Below are 22,177 nucleotides of genomic sequence, written 5' to 3' on the forward strand. Positions count from 1 at the left end.
CACTTTAGTGTTAAACGTAAATATTTTTGAGTGTTCTTTCACCTTGAATTTCCTCACAGTGTCTGATATTCTCAAATATTGAGTGGGAAATGATCTCAAATGATATTTTTATTGAAAATTTCATTCCTCACAGTGTCTGATATTCTCAAATATTGAGTGGGAAATGATCTCAAATGATATTTTTATTGAAAATTTCATTTTTTGGATAATTTCAAAACGACAGTTGGGAATCAAATATGGCATTCAGATGTGAAATAACGAAAAGAAGCTATATACAAAATTTCATGTTATTCACGTCAACAAAACCAGAATAGTTATTTATAATACAAGTGCAGAAGGCATTGATATTCTTCCACGAGTTCAAAATTCAAAAACGAGCCACGAAGTGGCGAGTTTTGGAATGAACGAGTGGTAGAATGAGCCTTCTGTACGAGTATTATACATCATTTTCTGTAATTCATTGCATTTTCATTGAAATTAATGAAATATTTCCATAAATATATATTAGTGATTTTTTCATTGAAAAATGTTGGTTGACAGAACTGATTTCTTTAAGGCAAATTGATGAATTGACAGATAAAGCCGTGGCGGAAAGTTCGGAGTACCAACATAGAATAATAAAATATAACCATGAAAACTGTGCGTTTCTGATATATTCTCGCACGATTTTGTTCTACAAGATGAACGGAATAACCGCAGAATTAGAGAAAAGAATTTACCTAATCAATGTTGTCGTGACCACAAAACCGTTGCATTTCGAGTGTAATAAAAATGGCAATTTCAAGCTCCATGCAAAATTTTGAAGTGATTGCATCATCAAAACCATAGAAAATTCAAGAAGAATACTATAAAAGAAATTTTGATCGGGTTGAGATATTTCCATATGTATCGGATAAAAATTTAAACATTCATGCAAAATTTCGTGTTGATAGCATTGCCAGAATCATAAAACATTCAAGTATAATATCAACAAAAAAAATGAGGAAATTACCAACGTTATGTCCGAAACCAATTGCACTCCTTAAGACGACAGAACTGTATATGTATATCCAAGGACGCAACTGATGCATGCATAACGAACACTCAAAAGCTCCTGACTTCACGACAGTGTTTACCCCACTTTTTCGTGGTTTACCTTCCTATTAAAATGATTGTAACGTAACAATTGACAAATGAGGTGAAATAATTGAGTCTTATTTCGAACACGGAAGTCTCAGAAGGGTAAATTTATAGATTTTCTTCAATAGCAAAAAGACTTGCGAAATGTCATGAGAAGTCGATTATTTTCGAACAAGTTTTCATATTTCCCGAATAAGCCAGAATTTATGAAGTGAAATCGAAGTCATTTTATTTTTGTCAGACATAATATGATTGATTTGAAGTTTGCATTTTCAGCTGACATGACTAAAGGAATACGATAAAATCAATTCGAGTGGCCTATGATTAATATGGTCTCACTGTTACATTGAAGTTGAGTCCTTCAATAAATTTTTTTTTGTGAAGATAAATTCCAGTATTGTGTGATAATGAATGAAAATTCGAAACTACTGTAAAATGTTATCTATGTCACTAAATTTTAGAAGTAAGTAATGTAAGTACGCTGTTTCAGAAATAAAAAAAATTTCAAGTTTTTTTTTGTTCGTTTTTTATTCTTCATTTTTTTTGCACCACTATGAAAACATAGTGCTGAAGATGATAAGGATCATCTTCAAGCATAGCAGAAATCTCATATGCTTCATTATTTTTTATGGTAATAGAGTGTGTCTTTAACTTTTGTTATTTCAATAATCCTTCACAGAGGTTATAATGATTTTTTTATATCAATTCTACACACGATAGATTATTAATCAATATGTATTGAGCTATTTATTCTGGAAATTAGTACATAAATGAACGAAAAAGTAATAGAATTCAAGTTAAAACTAATATATTTACAGCTAATATTGATGTATTATCAAAGTTTTTAAATTTTCGAAATTTAATAACTAGAAGTACCTAATCCAAGAAATAATATTGTTCGAAAAAATATATGGATATACAAACAATTTTATTGTTGGTTTTCGTGAAGAATTTTTTTGATTTTTTCGGGTAGAATAGATATTATTTATGAGTTTTCTATTTTATTGAATTGAATGTTAAATTGATATTCCTAAGGTTCGATTCTGATATCCATGGATGTGCACCTACATCATTATAAACTATCGACATTCATCGATGGTGTTGAATCCGTAATAAGTTATATTACTCAATTAAAAAAATCAATTCGAACATTGATGATGCAACTCGGATGAAATACAATACATTATACCTGTCAACATTTCAGCGTGAAAAATGATTTTTTTCCAGCTGAAAAAATTTGTTAACAGGATTTTATTTCACATCGAAACGCCGATTTCCCATAAATTCTCGAATCATTCCGAGATCCTAATCATTTTTTACGCAAACTATCAGTAACCGATGCTCGTTCGATGTATAATCGAAATAGCTTTCGTGCCAGGTACAGATAACATGAATTCATCCATAAAATGGCTTAAAAACCTTTTATAGGAATAATATAAATTAAAAGTAGCGTTCTTTAAAGGAAGACCTTCTACAGTGTTCCAAAAAGCAAATGATAGTATGCAAAAAAGTAATATTAATCTCAGAATGCGAAGATATGGGAGACAATAGCCACAATGAAAGTTTCGTTGAGTTGCAATACACTATTTGATGTATAAATATTCCCATTTTCATTGATATCCTCAAAGAAAATAAAAAAACCAAAAAAAAAAGACTTCATACCTACCTATTATCACTGTATCTCGAAAACAAAGCTTTTGCGGGTCCATGTTTATAGGACTTTTTTTAAGATTATCCAAGTAATCTCTCATTTTCCTTTATACATTCAATTTAGAAACACCCTGTAAATTGAACAGGAGTGGTGAGAGAAAACAACCATACCTGAATCCCCTCTGAATTTCAACTTTATCGATGTATTCGATTCTATCTAGATGTTTGCTTTCTAGTTCTAATAGGGATTTCTGATCTTATTGATTTCCTTATTGTCCAAACATTATTTCCTCAGTCATTCCAACAGTTTTGAGTGTTGCATTTTATCGAACGCCTCTTCGTAGGCAATGAAGAATGTATAAACATCCTTTTGCAGCAAAATATTGAGATTACACAAGGCATCACGCTCATCCAAGCCTCTCCTGAAACCAAATTGTTCACAGATATATTAGGTCAATTAATCTACTGGCTCTGTGGATCTGTCAGCTAGGTAGATCAGCTGGCTTACTGGTATAATATACTGATATAGTATATCCAAAGTCACTTGGAGGAAGCCAGAATATTTCGATTATACAAGGGTTATTCAAGTTTCCAGAAATTCATTTGGCTCAGGGAATTTATTACCTAAAAATACTCTTAAATGAGCTCCGGTATATAACGGATCGACACTGGAACCAGAATGTTCAGATTTGGTTGTTTATAATAGCTAAAATATTTCGATATTCCGTCCGGGTGCCAATTTGATTACTTTCATTGGACGCAGGTACTTCTTAATTATCTTTGGTATCAATTATAATTCGCATGTACCAGTGCGGTTTGTAGGAGATCAATGAAATGAGCATTTTCAATCTGTTTTAGTTCGTTGTGTGACTGATTTCTTGTTTTTATTTGGATGAAGTATATTCAAAGTAAGTTGAAAAGTGTTTCAGAATATTTCTAATATACAAGGATTTTACAAGTTCCCAGAAATTTATTAGGGGGCGGGGACTTTATTGTCTTACCAGCTCTTTTGAATGAATTTTAGTATACTAGTTAATAATCTATCGAAATAGTATGTGTCGGTTTGGTCACTTTCATTGCTCGAAATAATACATGTGTTGTCGCGTTGCAAATTAGTTGCTCTTATTGGTGGGAGTTGTGCTCATCTTCCACATCTCATCAGTAGAACTGGTTTGGGGGTTATTAAGAGTCTTTTAAGAAAATTTACTCAAACACCGACGAAATATTCTACAGTCATCGTGAAAGTGGGAGAGATTTTTAATGATTTCGACGATGACGATTGACAAAATTCTGAAGATCATGTTGAAAAACTGAAGATTTTGCGATCAAATCTATCTCTGTTGGGATTTACTCAGTCTTTGGAAGTCCATCCTAATGAGTAATTTGTTTCGTGTATTATATCCATTCATATCTGATTGTAACAGATATTTGTCCTTATTTTTATGTATGTTAGTCAAATTCTCTGATATGAAGAGTGATGGGAAAGTAAGAATACCTAAGGCTTTGAAGACACTGGACAAACACTCCTGGACTTACTCAGGCCAAGAAATTCGTGATGATTTCACCTACCTATGCCAGAAAGCTCTTGAAGCTGTCACGAGCTGAGCTTCGGTTGATGGTGGGACTGCTGACGGGGCATTGTCGGTACAAACATCATTTGTACCGTATGGGAAAGTTAGCAGATGAGATTTGCTGGCTCTGTGGATCAGAAGCAGAAACAGCTGAACACACGGTATGCAAGAAAAACTGATAAAACTGACAACCTCCTTAGGGCCTTGGTCCTGAGATAATGGCTGTTTAAGTATGCGCTCAGGAGTGACTCAAAATGAACCTCAAGGGGGCGCATACCTACATCACCACGGACAGCCAAACCACGCTGAGATCTCAGGAATCGTGTTGCTAGGGGTCTCTGCTGACTTGGGAGTGCCGTAACACCATAAAGCAACTGGCCAGAGGAAATAAGGTGACTCTACTATGGGCACTGTGGGGTTGAAGGAAATGAAAAAGCTGATGAACTTCCAAAAAGTGCATCAAGGTTAACACCTGCTGGACCTGAGCCTTTCTGTGGGCTAGGAAAAGACCAATATAAAGCTACGGTCCAGCTATGGGAGTTGAACAACAGGATAATCCACTGGACTAACACTCCTAGACTTGTTCAGGAAAATGAATTTGTGACGATTTCAACTACCTAAGCCAAAAAGCTCTTAAAGCTGTCATGAGCCGAATTCCAGGTGATGGTGGGACTGCTGACGGAACACTGTCGGTACAAACATCTTTTGTACTGTATGAGAAAGTCAGCAGACGAGATTTGTAGGCTCTGTGGATCGGAAGCAGAAACAGCCGAACACATGGTATGCAAGTGTCCAGAGCTGGCTGGCCTTAGAACCATTCATATGGCGAAGCTGGTCCTGGATACCCGTGAAGTAACGACCAAGGCCTTAAGGAGGTTGTCAGTTTTATCAACGCCATTGACGACCTTCTTGGCTTCCCATTAATGAGTTGGGTAGAGAACAAAAGATCTACATGGTCGCAGTTCCCGGAAGGCTTACTGAGCCACAACGACCACAGTTCAAATAATTATAATAAGGTTTTGAAGATATTTCTACAGCAGTCACGATAGTTCATACCTCCCAATATCCTTATTGCTGCGTCTGCAGTCGATAGAGAAGAGAGTACAAAATAATCAAATTATAACACAGTAGAATAATATTTCAACATTAATGATGTGACAAGAAAAGCTATTCACATCGAGAATTATCTGAAAGAATCGAACTCTAGAGTCTAGGGTTTAAAAAGAGTGCGCCCATGGTTTTAACATGAAATCAAATGAACATTTGGACAAGCATTTTTATGGAGTAGTTCAAATAAGATTAGAAGAACTAAACTACGCCATCTGCTTGAAATAAGTAAGGTCTGGCAGCTCTCTATCAGTTTCAACACGATCAAATCCACCCTGTATCAGCAAGTTATTCAAGCTATACACACCACGTTGGAAACGAATGTTCGAGAAACTCGCTCTAAAATTGACAAGATCCCAATCCGAAACACCAGTTTATCACATGTAAAATTACATTCAGAACGCCCGAATTCCATTTCTCGACACAAAACAGCTTCTGTAATAATAGTCCCTCCATGTTCATGTCAATTGGGCAATATTCCATTCACTTGGGGACAATCAGATCTCTACCCCAAAAAAATCATGACCCACCCTCTAAAAACACCCTTTACAACAATATTAGAAATGTAGAACTATAATAAAACAATGTATTCTAACAAGATTCATTTATGTAAAAAATTTCAATCTGGTGGTATTCACTGTTCAGAAGTTATGAGGAAACATTTTTTCAATTTTATCAACTTTGGAGGGATATATCTTCTTTAATATGCATTTTGGGCCATAACTTTATCCATCCAATTTTACTTATTTTTCAAACTATCACCCCCAGCAAGCTCGGTACACATTTTTCACTCACCATGTATAGAGACTATAGAATAATCAAATTATAATACAGTAGAATAACATAGTAACATTAATGATTTGACAATAAAAGCTATTCACATCGAGAATTATCTGAAAGAATTGAACTCAAGGGTTTAAAACGTTGCGACATGAAATCAAACGAACATCTGGACAAGCATTTTTATGGAGTAGTTCAAGTAAGATTGGAAGAACTAAACTACGCCATCTGCTTGAAATAAGTAAGGTCTGGCGGCTCTCTATCAGTTTCAACACGATCCAATCCACCCTGTATCATCAAGTTATTGAAGCTATACACACCACGTTGGAAACGAATGTGCGAGAAACTCGCTCTAAAATTGACAAGATCCCAATCCGAAACACCAGTTTATCACATGTAAAATTACATTCAGAACGCCCGAATTCCATTTCTCGACACAAAACAGCTTCTGTAATAATAGTCCCTCCATGTTCATGTCAATTGGGCAATATTCCATTCACTTGGGGACAATCAGATCTCTGCGAGGCGACGGGATACGAATGAGCATTTCTGCTCTTCGCATCTTCATTGTGTGGTTTCGCGGTCTTTTCATTACGGGGAGTAAAAACTCCTTGCTTTCGGTATCATTGTCGCATTCGTATCGATCCGACCGGTCGGAAGAAATGAGTACCCCCGAAAAATGAGATAGTCCATAAAATGTCCCGATAAAAAATTTATATGCGAAAGGTAATATTGGGCGCACTAAATCTCCCGCAATTTAAGTTTCTCGATTCTCAATGGGGTGTACCTACTTAGGGCTGTGTTCCGGCTCGAACTGAATTATGTGGACTAAACAACGCACTTAATAATGGAAAGAGGGATAAATTAGGTTGTAATTGTTTGTCAGCCGATTGCATGATATGCCTACTTGAATACTTCATGCGTCAGCTTTGTTTCTCTCAATTTAAGTATAAGGTGTAGTCGAAAGAAATCTATCAGTTTGCATGAAAACAAGGCTTCAATAATTAGAGTTAGAATGATCCGATTAAGGTCAAACATTCGATAACTTGTTGCCATTTTGAAGCCTCTCTTATCTCCCTATTGGCAAAAATTGAGACATTCGATTTTCGCAATCGAATTTTTCACCAGCAAAATTGTTCGCCATGGACAGAAACAGATAGTTATCACTTGGTGCCAGACTCGGACTATAGGGTGGTTGCATAAGAATCTCCCAACCAAGCTTCCGGAGCTTCTGGAGTGTTATCCAGTTTGTGTGTAGCCTGGCGTTTTTCTGATGGGACACTATTCGCCAAAACTGGCCGTTTCTGGGCGACTGCTTCCTTCAGACGGTCCAATTGTTGACAGTACAATTCCGAGTGAACAGTTGTGCCGTGGGGGAACAGCCTGATAGTAGATAATTCCCTGCAAATCTTACCAAACAAACAGGAAAACCTTCCTGGCAGTCAATCCTAGCTTGGCCATCGTTTTCGCTGGCTCACCGAGTTTCGACCACTACCGTTTTCGCTTGACGTAGTCGTAAGTGAGTCACTTTTCACCATTACTCACCATCCGGCTCAAAAATGGGTCGCTTTTGTTGCGATTGAGCAGTGATTCATAGATGGAAATTCGGTCCATGAGGTTTTTTTTTTGCGTTAACTCGTGTCGTACCCTTACATCAACCTTCTTCTTGAGACCAGCCTCATGCAAATGATTCCAAACGGTTTTTTGTGCCATTTTTAGCTCTTGGGCAATCAAAACAGAGCTTATTGAAGGTCGGACAATATAAAATACGTAAAACTGTAAAATATAGCGCATTTTCTCTATTGCTAATATCCATCTTTGAAGCGCGCTCAAACTAAACTAAGTCAACTTATCACAAAACTGTCCAAAATGTTTTTGTAGTACAAAATCTTATCTTTCTAACGCATCGGACTTTCTAACCCAATGGGACTTATACGCGAGATACAAATGAAATAATGGATTTCTTTTTACTTTACCTGATATTTTTTGTTGGATATGTAATTATTTCCATTAGTTCGCAGTTGAAGTTACTGAAATATTGACAGGTTGTTCAAGATTTCTCTAACACTTCACTCAATAGGGTCCGAGCCTTATCAGAAAAAAGAAAATTTCAACTTCGAATTTTAGAGAAGAGAAAAAATTTCGCGAATAAACTACATCCAACATCTCATCTCTATTGAAAAAATGTTGAGGGTTGTTGTCACACTCAGATGATATTTTCGGAACAATGTCGTCATAGGACTTCTTCCTCCCAAATATAGAACTTGAGAATTACTTTTGGATTCTTCAAAACTCTAAGGTTTTTGAGTTTAGGCGATTTAACTGTCTGTTCGACATCACCTTTTGAAAGTAAGTTCAATATTGCATAATTTCGTGAAAAATGAACAGATTTTGAAAATTTCAAATAGGGTTTACACAAAACAAAAATAACTTTGAAATCATACAGTTGAGCTGTTTTTTTCTTCAAATATTAGAAAATTCTTCATTTGGTTGGGAGTGGTCAAATTTTCGTTAGGACACCCTGTATAAAAAAAATCTGAACATCCCAAGCAAATGAACAAAACGCGGTTTTATCCTCAGTTTTTGAATTTGGCTAGATTAATTCCCATAATAAAGTTCCTTTCCTTACAGAATTATTTTCTTCATGATCAATAAATCTAGGGAGACGTTTATAACACCGTGGATATTTAAATCAAATGAAAACGAAACTCATTACGGAAATGGGTGTCGTGTAGAATTCCAACTAGCCAATATATGTCAAGTTAACGAAACAAAATGCAATATCGCAGTTCCTTTTGACACAGATTCTGTCAAGTTAAAAGCTCCACTGAAAATCTACAATTCAATGTCACAATACCGAACGGTAAACGAACGAAAAATAAATGTTGTCATAATCATTCATATTTTATTCGAGATACATAATTAAAGTCGGAAAATTCACCCCTATTTGGACCTATACATGATTCGAAGCTCCATTCTAATCGGAAAAACGATGGCAATGAAATATTCTAGTCAGTGCCAATATAAGAGATTCCAGAGGTAGTTAAACTGAATAGTAACGCTTCTCATTATAAATTCTGATTTAATGAACGTAAAGGGTGTGTACATAAGAGAAGAAGTAAAGAATACATTATTCCCGAGTGTATCGTGATAATTGGGGTGATTATTCTCTTCTTATTATCATGTGCGAAACTGCAAGTACCTAGGACATAAGCCATAGGAAAGGCAATCATTACAAATTCAAAAAGGAACCGGATCAAAATAGTAATTTACGTAACAAGTCCGGAAAATATGGTTTTTTTGGACGAATAGACAAAATTCCAGGACGAGCGTAAGCGAGTCCTGGAAGTCTGTGATTCCAAAAAAACCATTTTCGGGCGTGTTGCGTACAATATTTTTTCGGCAACCATGTAAAATAACACTATCGCTGCTGCTTTCCATATTTTATTGCGATTGCGATCAAAAAACATGCAAATTTTTGACAACTAATTTCATATGAACTGTCAGCCGTTATCTCGGTTGCTTTGGATTCTATGATTCTTTTCCGGACTAGTCCGGGAAGTACGTACTTTCCGAACTAGGCCGGGAAATGCTACTTTCTCAGAGAAAAAGCGTCCGGGAAGTGAGCACTTCCCGGACGGTTGCCGAAAAAGAATTTTTCTGCAGCGCTAACTACACTGTACTTTCAAATTTTGTACGATCAATGAAAGCTACATAAGGCTATTCGTATGCTTCACATACAGGGTGATTCACCGCGATGATCTATTAGTTTTGTGTCTATTTTGTGCTGAAAATTTGCATTCTGAGACAATAATCATTCCCCCAAAATATTTTCGGAACTTTAAAACTTCCGGTTATACCGAAAACAAACTACCACTTTCAAATGTCACTCCCAGTATATTAATTCATTATTGGATAGCTTATTTGATGACAATTTCAGTAATATGCCATATCTTGGTTAAAACTCAACGGTCCTGAGTTGAAAGGATTTTTATTAAAAAAATGTACTCACACTTTTTTGATATTACTACAGAAAAGAAAGAATTTTTTCATTTTTGATTCTGGAGGTACGCAGGGGTATTATAAGACTGTTTGCGGTTTGGACCAAAAATGAACAGGGTTCATCAACTTGGACAACTCAAATTCTTCAAAACTCAATATTTCAAATTAAAACCTATATTTTTTATTATCTCAGTCAATTCTACGTATAAAAAGAGGGAAGGGTTTCTTAAGCAAACCCTATACCTAAAAAACTTATAGACATTTGGGCATTATTTTAGCCTGCTGCAAAATCAAGTAAGAATTGTTTGAAAACATCCAAGCTATTATTATCATTAAAAACCTGAGCAATTAAATATTGAATACCGAACACCAAAATATTATCAACTTATCTCAATGTTCGAACTTCGGGTAGTTTTTCAACTTTGCCCCGGAGGCCTGAGTTGTACGCTCTGAAAGTTTTTTACGCGTAGCTTTTCACCGCTCTAAACTGCAAGAAGAGCGTTCCTGTGTTCCTCGAAAATGACTCCGCATGTCACATAGAAATGGGGAAGGTGAGAAAACAAGTAGATATTCCTCTCGATTAATATCCCTCTCAACACGAATGGCTGACAGCAGAACCATCTGGAACTAGAGGTGTGTTGAGTCGTGACTTAATTTTATAGAAAATGCTACTAACTGTTACTGTGACCCTTAAATCACAGCTATATCTCGTCTGACAAGCAATGTTGCCTGATATTTCTTCTCTTTCACTCTAAGCTAATCTCAGGATTTTTGGTGAAATTACTTCTGAGACCAAAATCTTGGGATGCTGTATATTTTTGCTGTATTTGAAACATTTTTCTGTAGGGTACCTAATGAATGAAATCTGTTAAAGAAGCTGACCAAACTTTCAATCAAGTTTATGAAATTACGCATGTTTTTTTCGACGATCATCACAAAAGGAGTTTCCCTCAGAGTATTAAACATAGATAGAAGGAGCATCTGTCATTATCAGTAAGCAAATTTTGTCCCCAACATGAACTATCAAATTTGACATGAAGCGCGCGGAATAAAAAACATAACAGTGATACGATATTTCACTTAATTCAAGAGTTTCTCTACAAAGAACGCATTTTTTATACCCCATAGTAAATCAACGTTTCATATTAACTCAAAATATATTGAAATAAATACCTAAATGTTTCAGAAATTCAGAAAACAAACTTCAAGCGCGCCAAACGACATGAAACAACCGATGACACTAGGAGAGCAAAAGTTGCCAAGCCTTGGATTTCAGCAGGTAGATACAGAAAATAATAAATATTCTGCTTATTATAAATTCGAAAGTTGGGAAAAATATCGGATTCCAAATATTCAAATTGGCATATTTAATCGGGAATCACTCAAATAAATATAGTTCATTCAATATAATACACAGTCATAACGATATAGTAAAATTGTGGATTTACATTTTTATACTTTGTAAAATAAGACTTTGTATATGGGCAGGAAGACCTAGGTCGCTAGCCCTTTGAAACATTGTTTCAATAAAGTTTTTCTTCTCTCTCTCTCTTGTGGATTTGAAAATATCACAATCAGACAACATAATCTAACCATGTTGGGAAAATATAAAAATTGCATATACTTCCTCTATCTATTTTTATTACTCTATGGACTTTCCGAATTATTAGTAACCAAAATATTATATTTTCTATGCTGTCATAGTTTTATTCCTATTTTAACCAATATTCTCAGTTCGAAACAATTCGGAACTCCATTGTTGTCAATGGAAAATCCATTATGGCGTTTAATTCAGATTCATCCAAAAAAAGTAAAATATTTATTTTTATGGTCTTATTATTCGCAGCTGAAGAAAATATTGGCTGTCATGAAAATATGGATATACATAAGTAGATTTCATCAAGTCGTTGTCTTTTTGTCATGTCATAAAATTTCAACATTCTTGTGTTAATAATATCAATAGTCTATTTGTTACGTAAACTATTAATTCATTGAGTGAATAAACGTTATTCTATTCTTACTGCTATATGTTAATTTATGTTATTTTTGAACGTATAAGTGATTACAAAAATCACGTAAATAATCACATTAAATAATTGAATCCCCGATGAGCCTAAGAAACATGATGCACATGTATTTTAGTCTATAATTTTATTCTAAACAGCCGAAGCTGTTCGCATCTGTGTAACAAGTCAATCACAGTGATAAAATCACAGTTCGTGAAATCACAACACATCTCTATTTTGAACCTAATCGCATCGTCCGTAAGCGCTTCAAGAGGTGAAAACCGTAATCCTTCCTACCGAGATTGGCAATTTCCCTCTGCAACCACTAATTTCCGTCATTGGTTTCCAATGAGCAAAATTATCGACCTCCGTTTTTCATGAAGAACACGAGCGTGGTAATTGGAACAAAGATTTCCACTTTCCGCAGACAGAAACAAAAACGACAACTCCAGAAGTTTTTTCCTGTATTTGCTTTCGGCTAATGAAATTATCTGTTAAAAGTCGGTAGATTTAGCGCCAGATGGAAAACGGAGACATTCAAAATAGACTCGAAATCTCAATAAATAAACGGAGGAGAATTTTATTGAGCTCGCTGTAGTACTTGGAGTATCAAGAGCCATTTCAACCTTTATATGGGAGAAGGACCACAGGAGTTGATCAGAAAGTTATGAGTATTTGGAGACGTGTGCTAGGAATTAAATTCCCACTAATAATATGAACCTCTGATATAAGTAATACATGTACAGGATTATTCATAATTGAATCCTTGAACTCTTACCTATAGCTATCTGAGCCACAACGAAAGAATACCGCATAAATTCAAGGATACTTTGAAAAATGACTGAATTTTTGATATGGTATAGTCCATCTCATTACAAACAAACAGTTCAATTAGCAGAAGTTTTTCTATAGGATAGTTTTGACGCTAGAGGCTCCTGAAAACTCTCATTTGCTGTCCATTGCTAAAAAATACAAAACGTACAAAACGTTATCCTGGATAATCATCACTATTCTGAGTAATCAAGATGTGAGCAGTTATTAATACGAGATATTATTGAAAACATTGTTCTTTGGTGTTTATGTTTATGACCCTATTCTACATCACATTCTAATAAATATCCAGAGAATTCCATTCAGAACAAAGCGAAAGTTATATTCGAAGTATTCCGTACTGAAAAATATTCCGAATATAACTTTCGCTTTCTTTTGAAAGAAACACTCCTTATATTTTTTCGTATGTGATGTAGAATAGGATTCATAAATATTTTTTGGTTGTATATCGCTAAGGCGATTCCTAACCATTTTAGAATAATTGACCAAATGTAGGAACACCAAGGAACAATTATTTAAATAGTATCTCATATCAATGACTTCACATTTTGATAACTCGAACTCAAGCGAATAAGCCAACAGCATATCAGGTTAACTGAGAGATAAACACTCTGTCTGTAAAGTATGGATCAACTTCATTTTCAGCTAAATAGGCCATTTCAAGAAATATTCCTGAAACACGTCGATTTTTCATTTTAATTTACCGTATTTTAAAATAATAATCTAATATACAGGGCGAATCACTTTTGAGTAATGACGTCACCGTCATTTTTTAAATGGAACTCCCCCATTTTGTCTCAATTTTTCGATTACTCTAGCTGAGCTGATTCCAAAAATGTATCACATGCTGATTCCAATTGGTACAGGGTGGCCAAAATACAATAGTTTTGTGTGTGCTCATAAAGTAACGCTTAACATTCTTAATTAGTTAAATTAACAATATTATCAAAAATACTTATTGTCTAGTGGAAATTGGTTTGAATGTAACACCCTGTAGTTTGTTACATTCTTAGATCAATAAAAATGAGCTGTTTCCGAACATGTTTGGTATACTTGTGGTCTAGCAGACCGAATATGAAAGAAATTATTTCTTATCAATTTAAAAAAAAAACATAGTCGTCTAGTTGTTTGTGAAATTTCATTATTTGTTTATTGCCGCTAGACAATAAGTATTATTGATAATATTGTTAATTCAACTAATAAAGAATGTTCCGCGTTACTTTATAAGCACACACAAAACTATTGTATTTTTGTCCACCCTGTACCATTTGGAATCAACATGTGATACATTTTTGGAATCAGCTCAGCTAGAGTAATCGGAAAATTGAGACGAAATGGTGGTGTTCCATTTGAAAAAAATGATGGTGACGTCATTACTCGAAAGTAATTCACCCTGTATATTAGATTATTATTTTGAAATACGGTAAATTAAAATGGAAAATCGACGTGTGTATATGTATAGAGAAATAAATATAAGTCCGTCGAGAGAAAAGTGGGAATTTATAAACCTCTATAAGGCACATACTTACTTTTGCCATAGAGACACGTGGTGAAACATTGAAAAACTAAGCATATTAAACATTGGAGGTGTGACACTTCTGAACTGAGGGAGAAATGTAGTTATTAGAGAAGATTGCGAGATTCAAGATATGATAAGACGCAAAGGGTGAATAGATCATGTAGAATATATGAGTCCTGAAGGATGAGCAAAATGAGCCAAAACATAAAAACAATCAGATGCTAAACGACCTCCAGGATGACCACCTAAAAGATAGCTAGAAACTTAGACCTCTACGTGCCAAGAAATAGTGAACAGGTAAATTCGAAATGTACCAGGACATACCTATTGCTAACGTAAGACGAAGAAGAGAAGAAAAAGAACAAGAAATGCTCTATATTTCAATTACAATAGATCCACCCACGTTGAGTTCTATGGAATATTTTATATGGATCATCAGAACCATGTCAAACTCTAGAGAAATATTGATAAAGAAATACTAAATGTTTTTTACATACAATTTGATTACAAATTCCATTAGGCTTAGATTTCGCATTTCTGAATAAGCTGCAATAAAATCCATGGTGTGCCAAAAAAGTTGTAGTCTGTTTCCGGTAGAACTGGTAGTTGTAGAGGTCTGAAAATATTATAGGGAGAAAGATCATTATCTCAAACCCGTTCTTCTTCTTTTGGTGCCTATCCATTCAGGATGTTGGCTAACATAATGTTGACACGGACCTTATCAATTGCTGCCCGAAATAGCCCTGTGGTTGTTGAGATGAACCAAACTCTCAAATTATTCAACCACGATATTCTTCGTCGTCCAATGCTTCTCTTTCCCTGAATTTTTCCCTGTAGTATCAGTTGTAGAAGTCGTTACCTCTCCGGATTTTTCATAACGTCACCCAGGTATTAAAGTTTTCGTTTTTTTACTTGGTACAAGATCTTCTTCTCCTTGTTGAATCTGCGGAGAACTTCTGCATTCGTGATGTGGTCAACCCATGAGATCTTCAGAATACGACGGTACAACCACATCTCAAACACCTCTAATTTCTTGCAGGACGCTTCTGTTAATGTCCATGCTTCAACACCATACAAAAGCACCGGAAGGACATAGCACCTCAGTAGTCTTATTTTGGTCTTCATAGCTAAGGTACACGTAAAAAGCTTTTTCATTTTGAGGAAGGCACTTCGGGCTTTCTCGATTCTACATTTCACCTCAATGGAGTGATCCCAATCTTCATTAACGTTCGTTCCTAAGTAAGTATAGCTGGTAACTCTTTGTACAAACATGTTGTGGATCTTCAATTGAGCGGTTAGTTCTTTATTCTTTGAGATGATCATGAATTTCGTCTTCTTCACGTTCAGATGTAGTCCATATTTTTCACTCACATTTACTATCCTATCCATCAACCTCTGCAACCCATGTATATCACTCGCCATAATAACGGTGTCGACTGCATATCTAATGTTGTTAATAATTTCTCCATTCACAACAATTCCATCTCCACTCTCCTCAAGGCCTTCCTTAAATATGTATTCCGAATAAATATTGAATAGCAGTGGGGATAACACGCATCCCTGTCGAACTCCTCTCCTTATCGAAACTTCATCAGACTCCTCATTTTCCACTCTAACAGATGAAGGTTGCCTGCAGTATTCAAATTTTCAGCACAAAATTATGATTAGTTTTCCATAAACGTTAAATAGGCCGTCACAGTGAATCACCCTGTGTAATAAGGTTCGAAGTAAAATAGTGAAGTATGTAATCGAAAAATCAAGCAATCACTCTGCACTGTCCGTAGAAATCAGGAAATTCTGAGTAAATCTACTGGTGTTTTGGTTGATACCTCCCTGCCATCAGGTCGTCTCTGTTCAGTCTCCTGAAAATCATTTAGGTTTTCGCATGAAGTGTTCACCGCTTATAACAATTTCGCATCGTGTTTACGCCTAACTGGATTATTATACACCTTCCAAGCGAAGACTTAATTGAACAGTTACGTTACCGGCTAATTTTATGACATTGAAATTCTTCACCTTGACCAAAAACATTCGGATCATCGGAAGTCCTTGATTCTTCCGGTTCTGGAATGACAAATTGAGTGATATACAGAATCCGATTGGGAATGGTCTCAAAGTTTCAACGTTCTCAGAGTGTACCTAAATAAAAACTATATCCATTAATATTGAGATATTAATGTGTTATTCAATAGACAATAGGTAGTATGCTGACTTTAAACTTGATAGAAGAACTACAGACGATGTTGATCGTTCTGGTCGCCCGAAATCGGAAGTTGATTGAGATAACATCAAAAAAGTCCATGGTTTTGAGCGATTGTAAATTGATTGAAGTTGCGTGAAAATATTAGAAGGCGGGTGTATTCACTTTCCATGAGAAAGCTTTACTCGAAATGGTTGCTGCACTTGTTTACCCTTGATCAAAAGCAACAGCGCATCATCTATTCCAAATGCTGTTTGGAGCTGTTTGAGTGGAATAAACAGAATTTTTTGCTTCGATAAGTAACAGTGAATAAAATATGGTATTATCAATATACCACTGCGTCAAAGAGAATGTTAGTTAAGTGGAAAGAAGTCGATGAAACTTGTCCAAATCGACTAAAATCTCAAATATCAGCTGGAAAGATTATAACATCTGTATTCTGGGGGGTGCATGGTTTATTATTTATTAACAAAAGTGGAACCATCAACATTGAATATCACATAACGTCATTAGAGCAATACAGTGCATAAACTGAGACCAAGACAATACTTCTTGTCACAAATTGATGAAAACCATAACTCAGCCTTTTCACCAGATCTGTATATCAGTCATTACTGGCTTTTTGCAGATCTCCAAAAAATGCTCCAGAGAAAGGAATTCGCCTCTTATGAAGAAGTGATTGTCGAGGTTAAAGTCTATTTCGAAAGCAAAGACTAATCTTTCCATAGAAAAGGTATTAAAAGTTAGAAGAACGTTGTAGTACATGTATCACTCTTGAAGGAGAGATAGATATGTGAGCTACATGGATCTTTTGGCTCTATAGACCTTTTTACATGAATCTGTGAGCAAGGAAGATCTATCGAAATGGTAGATCTGCTTTCTTACAAGTTCTTCCAACATCATTACCATGAGATCTTTTCATATCATACTAACCCCATTTTCATACGAATGTGTTTGCACTTCAACTTGATGGAATGAAAATAACAGGACATTAGGAACTTTTCCAGTTTTCATTTTTTATTTTAAACGATCTGTTTGTAATCTGAGCCATATAAATATGGTCTCATGCAATTCGAGAATGAGAGGGGAGCCTTTATATGCATATGTCCTCAAACAGCAATGCTCCAGAAAAAAGCTAAAAATCCATTACCAGCGTCAGTTCCCTAAATCACTTCTCGCTGGAGAATATTGAAAATTAACGAGTTGTGCCCACGGCTCAATAATTATCTCCGCTTTAATCTAGCTCAACAGGGTCGGATTCGGTTTTTTTTTGTTTATTTTATATATTTTTTTTAGATTTCGGATGTTTGGTCTTTTTCAGGGGAGATTTTTTTGTTTGTTGATTAATTTGATATTCTCATTGTATGCATTCAAATAAATTTGAAATGGGGTGTTGTATAAAATCAAACAGGTTCAAGAATATTTCTAATCCAGATCATAGTAGAGCTCAAAAATGAGAAAAGCACTGATCTGAGCTTTTTTGCGCTTGTTTAAATTTGTATTCAAGTATTTCTTCACAAAATGGCAATACTATATTGAGCTGCATAGTATCATGAAATGAAAATATAAAATGACGTTGTATTTTCAACATAATCATTCCATTATCTGTGAAAATGTTTATTTTTCCCATCTGAAAGTTACTTAACTAAATTCATGAATAAGTCATTTCTTCGATGAAATACATATAGAGGGCGAATCTTTAAGTTGTACATTAAATTCAACTATATCTCTCTTCATCTCTCTCATCTTATAAAGCACTTTTTTACCATTTTTCGTCTCCTATAAAAAGTTATAAACATGTAATGGTTTCACAATGGGCAAATACACACCTGCCCTCACAAAATCGTTGTGAACATAGATGTTCTACGAATCATATTATTTATTCAAATGAACATTGCCAGATCCACAAAATAAATAATGAGATTGAATTTCGAATTGAAAATAATGATTAATACTTTAATTTTCATTGGGAAACAGTAATATAAGAGAAACAATTCGAAAAATGAAATTTAGGTTTCCCATGAATGCATAAAATTATGAATATCTTCAAAATAGTTCATTTCGCGAGGAAAGATGAAGAATGATTGCATTTTCTGAAATGATTAAGTATTCTAATACTGACTTCGGATTATATCTGATGGGTTTATTTATGCTTTTTCCTATCAGTTTTATGGATCAGCGAGGCTATAGCTTGGAAACTTTTATAATTGAAGAATATGTATCTTAGTTATGGAAAACTTTGCACCAAAATCAAATTTGATTTTAAATGATCATGTGAAAGCTACAATATAAAAACAAAGCTGAATTTTCCTAATAGACCAAATCTGAGGAATAAAATGATAGATGAAAAAAGTATTTTATTTGATGAGGGGAATCCATATGGTCGAATTTAATGTACAACTTCAAAACTGGAACAAGAACAGAGAGATATTAGTTATTAGAAACAAAAATTCATTATTTTCGATCATTTTTTTCCAATATTTTAATGTCTATAATTTTGTGGAATTTTCAAATAGTTCAACTAATATAGGTATAGTTATTTTTTGTTAATCCATCAACCTCTGTTCACAAAGAAAAAAATTTCGTTTTGAAATTGACTTACTGACTTGATGAAGTTTCGATTTATTCCTACATCTCGTAATATTTATCTTCCTAAATTTATCATCCTGAGATTTTTCCTTCATTTCTGCATCTTTCAATTCAATAATTCTCTCTGTTTAATGAAATATTTTCAACGTAACGTAAACTGGGGAGAATATCTGAAATTCAATAATGTTTACCTGATGCTTTGATGAAGTAGAAGTTTGATGGACTCGGAAGAAGCATACTCTTCTCTTTACTTTCACGATTTTTTCGAGAGGGTTTTGTAGACATGAAAATAACATTACCGTTTATTATTGATAAATCTAATTATGATACTCTATGCTAGAATTTGGTTCATTTGATCAATTGATCGAAAAGATAATTAGAAAAAAATGTAGTAACTACACTTGTTCTATAGTTGTTCTATAGGAAAAATAATCGAATAACAATATATATTTAATCAATTCGGTCCTTTAATTTTACATTTGCACATCAGCCACAGTGTTGGCGAAACAAAATTTATTGTTAATTTGAAAAATTTCAGATCTGAGGCTGAATTGAAATCGAACATAGAATTGGTTGAATGCAAATCATAAAATTATTATGGTTTGTCAAGCTGTGTGAGAGCAGGATTCACGTATTTTATGAATGATCATGAGCAGTCATAAAATAAATTTGTTTTTCATATAGATTCATGGTCGATAGGATAATATACTGGGACTATCCTATTGCTAAATTACTTGACTACCTTTGAACTAGTAGAACTTTTCTAAAGTGCGAGTATGAGAAATAATTTTTAAAAGGCGCATTCACCATTCTGTTACGTTCATAACTCTTCGCAGTATTCCGAAGTTCCCGGAACCACAGAGCCTTCGTTTCTGCACATTATCAGTCGATAATATACTAGGTGTTCAATTTAAAATTAAGAAAATTCTGCAAATTTTCATCTACAAAATTTGGTAAGCTATTTCTTATACCCTTTATATCACTGTTCCATTTAATGTACCTATAATGTTTGATCTGAAATAAATTCCAATGGAACTCGCAATAACTTTGTTATATCAAGTATTCCGAGTTACTAATATTGAAAATAAATCTTTCATGCTGAATATCTCGAAAAACATCAATATTTTCAAAGTGAGGCTTGGTATGAAATTTTTTATTTTTCATGTAGAAACCAAAAAAGTAAAAACACAGTTGGGATCCACACAGGAAAAAGTGAAGACCCTATGCAACTGTAAATATTTTCATTACGTAATGCTCGAGCAATAAGGATATCTCATAAAAAAAACAAGATTTATATATCTTTTTCAGCTAGAGATATTGAACATCATTTTTTCATCAGAATGTAAAAATTCAAAAAATGTTTGAATTCATCATTGAAATAATTGAGGAACGATTGAAAAACTTTTCAATTTTCAAATTGATTTAAAACAAAAACTATAAATTTTTTGGCGAAAAAATCAATAAGTTCATTCTAAACTACCATTCGAAGGTTTCTCCCAAAAATTAAAATGAATCTGCACTGTAGAACCTAGTCAGAAAGGTAGTGTACACCCTTTAAAGTTAGTAACTTTTCATATGGTTATCTCATACAAGAGTTACGAATTTATAGATTCGAATTAGAAAATCACAATTTATCAAATTCTTATTTTTGTTCAATATGAACGAAATTATGGTTTATTATAGTAGAAAAGATTCAAAAGGTACCTAACAAAATTTGTCATCATATGGAATCGATGACGAATTGACATAATTAACTAATAATTTTTCCTTTGAAATGAGCATCATATATCTTACTCTAAATATAGGTACGTTATATCCGATAAATAGCGTTTGAAGTGCACCACATAATGAATTAACCAACTTATCTCGTTGCACATAATTCAATTTGGATTCCTTCATAAATTACCTTTAACCGAATTCGATATAATCTAGTTCCAAAATCGGAATAGACAGATTAGAGGTTATGCTGCATCAAATTTGGATCTCTAGTATGGATATAATTTAATTCACCTAGGAGCAATTCAATACCCAATTGAATATGCGATGTACTGATGGAATACTCGTAGAGGTTCAGGCTTAAACGAAATTATCTTATCTATGGGAATATTTCCAATAGGAAATTCCTATAATCCGATCTGTCTACCCATATAGCATGAAGAAAATAGGGATGGAAAGAGAAGGGATATTTTTAGGCGAATGGAAAGCTCACAAAAATATCTTATAGTGTTTATTATTTCCTCCTATCTCATATAAAATACGATAAGGTTACAAAAAGTTTGCAGAATGGAAATTTGAAGTGTTGTGTTCAAATGTGAGCAATTATTTCTTGGTTCTTTTATTCAAACAGGATTATATGAAAATTCATCTCGGCAATATATATGTAGAATAAAATTTTCTTTGAGCGTTTATTATTTGGAATTAACGCTGTGTTATACTTCCATACTCTATATAGGGTGATTCATTGAAAAATTTCCAAATTGAATTGTTGATTTTAGAATTCAAAAAATTACGATTTTTGCCCAACATACAGGGTTTCCAATGAGATGTTTCATTTTGAATAGCCCTCTATCTGGGCGGCTGTTATTTTTGAAGATGTTATATAGTGACATTTGACAAAAAAAAAACGACGCCATTACTAAATATGGAACTATCACGGTTCCACAACGCACAAAAATCGTTAAAATTTACTACAAAAAAGGTGAAATTTTCAAATTGGTAATGATAATGTCAAAAACCGTAAATTTGCCAAAAGGATTGCGAAAACCAAAATCCATAATTGAACTATTGCACACTCAATATCTCA

At 34.2% G+C, this 22,177-nt stretch overlaps 1 protein-coding gene across 5 annotated transcripts in view; it reads left to right on the plus strand.

Annotated features, from left to right (window-relative positions):
* LOC123676183 (muscarinic acetylcholine receptor gar-2) overlaps positions 1-22,177 on the plus strand; it is a 40,164-nt gene that overhangs the window by 1,754 nt on the left and 16,233 nt on the right. Inside the window, exon 1 of one of the 5 annotated variants that reach the window (XM_045611919.1) lies at positions 20,168-20,327. The exons of the other annotated variants lie outside the window; for them this stretch is intronic. The gene's annotated coding sequence lies outside the window, so the exon portion shown is untranslated. Of the gene's footprint in view, positions 1-20,167; positions 20,328-22,177 lie in introns of those variants that run through there. 5 annotated transcript variants of the gene reach the window in all.

Source organism: Harmonia axyridis, chromosome 3, assembly GCF_914767665.1.
Source record: "Harmonia axyridis chromosome 3, icHarAxyr1.1, whole genome shotgun sequence".
Classification (NCBI taxonomy): domain Eukaryota; kingdom Metazoa; phylum Arthropoda; class Insecta; order Coleoptera; family Coccinellidae; genus Harmonia; species Harmonia axyridis.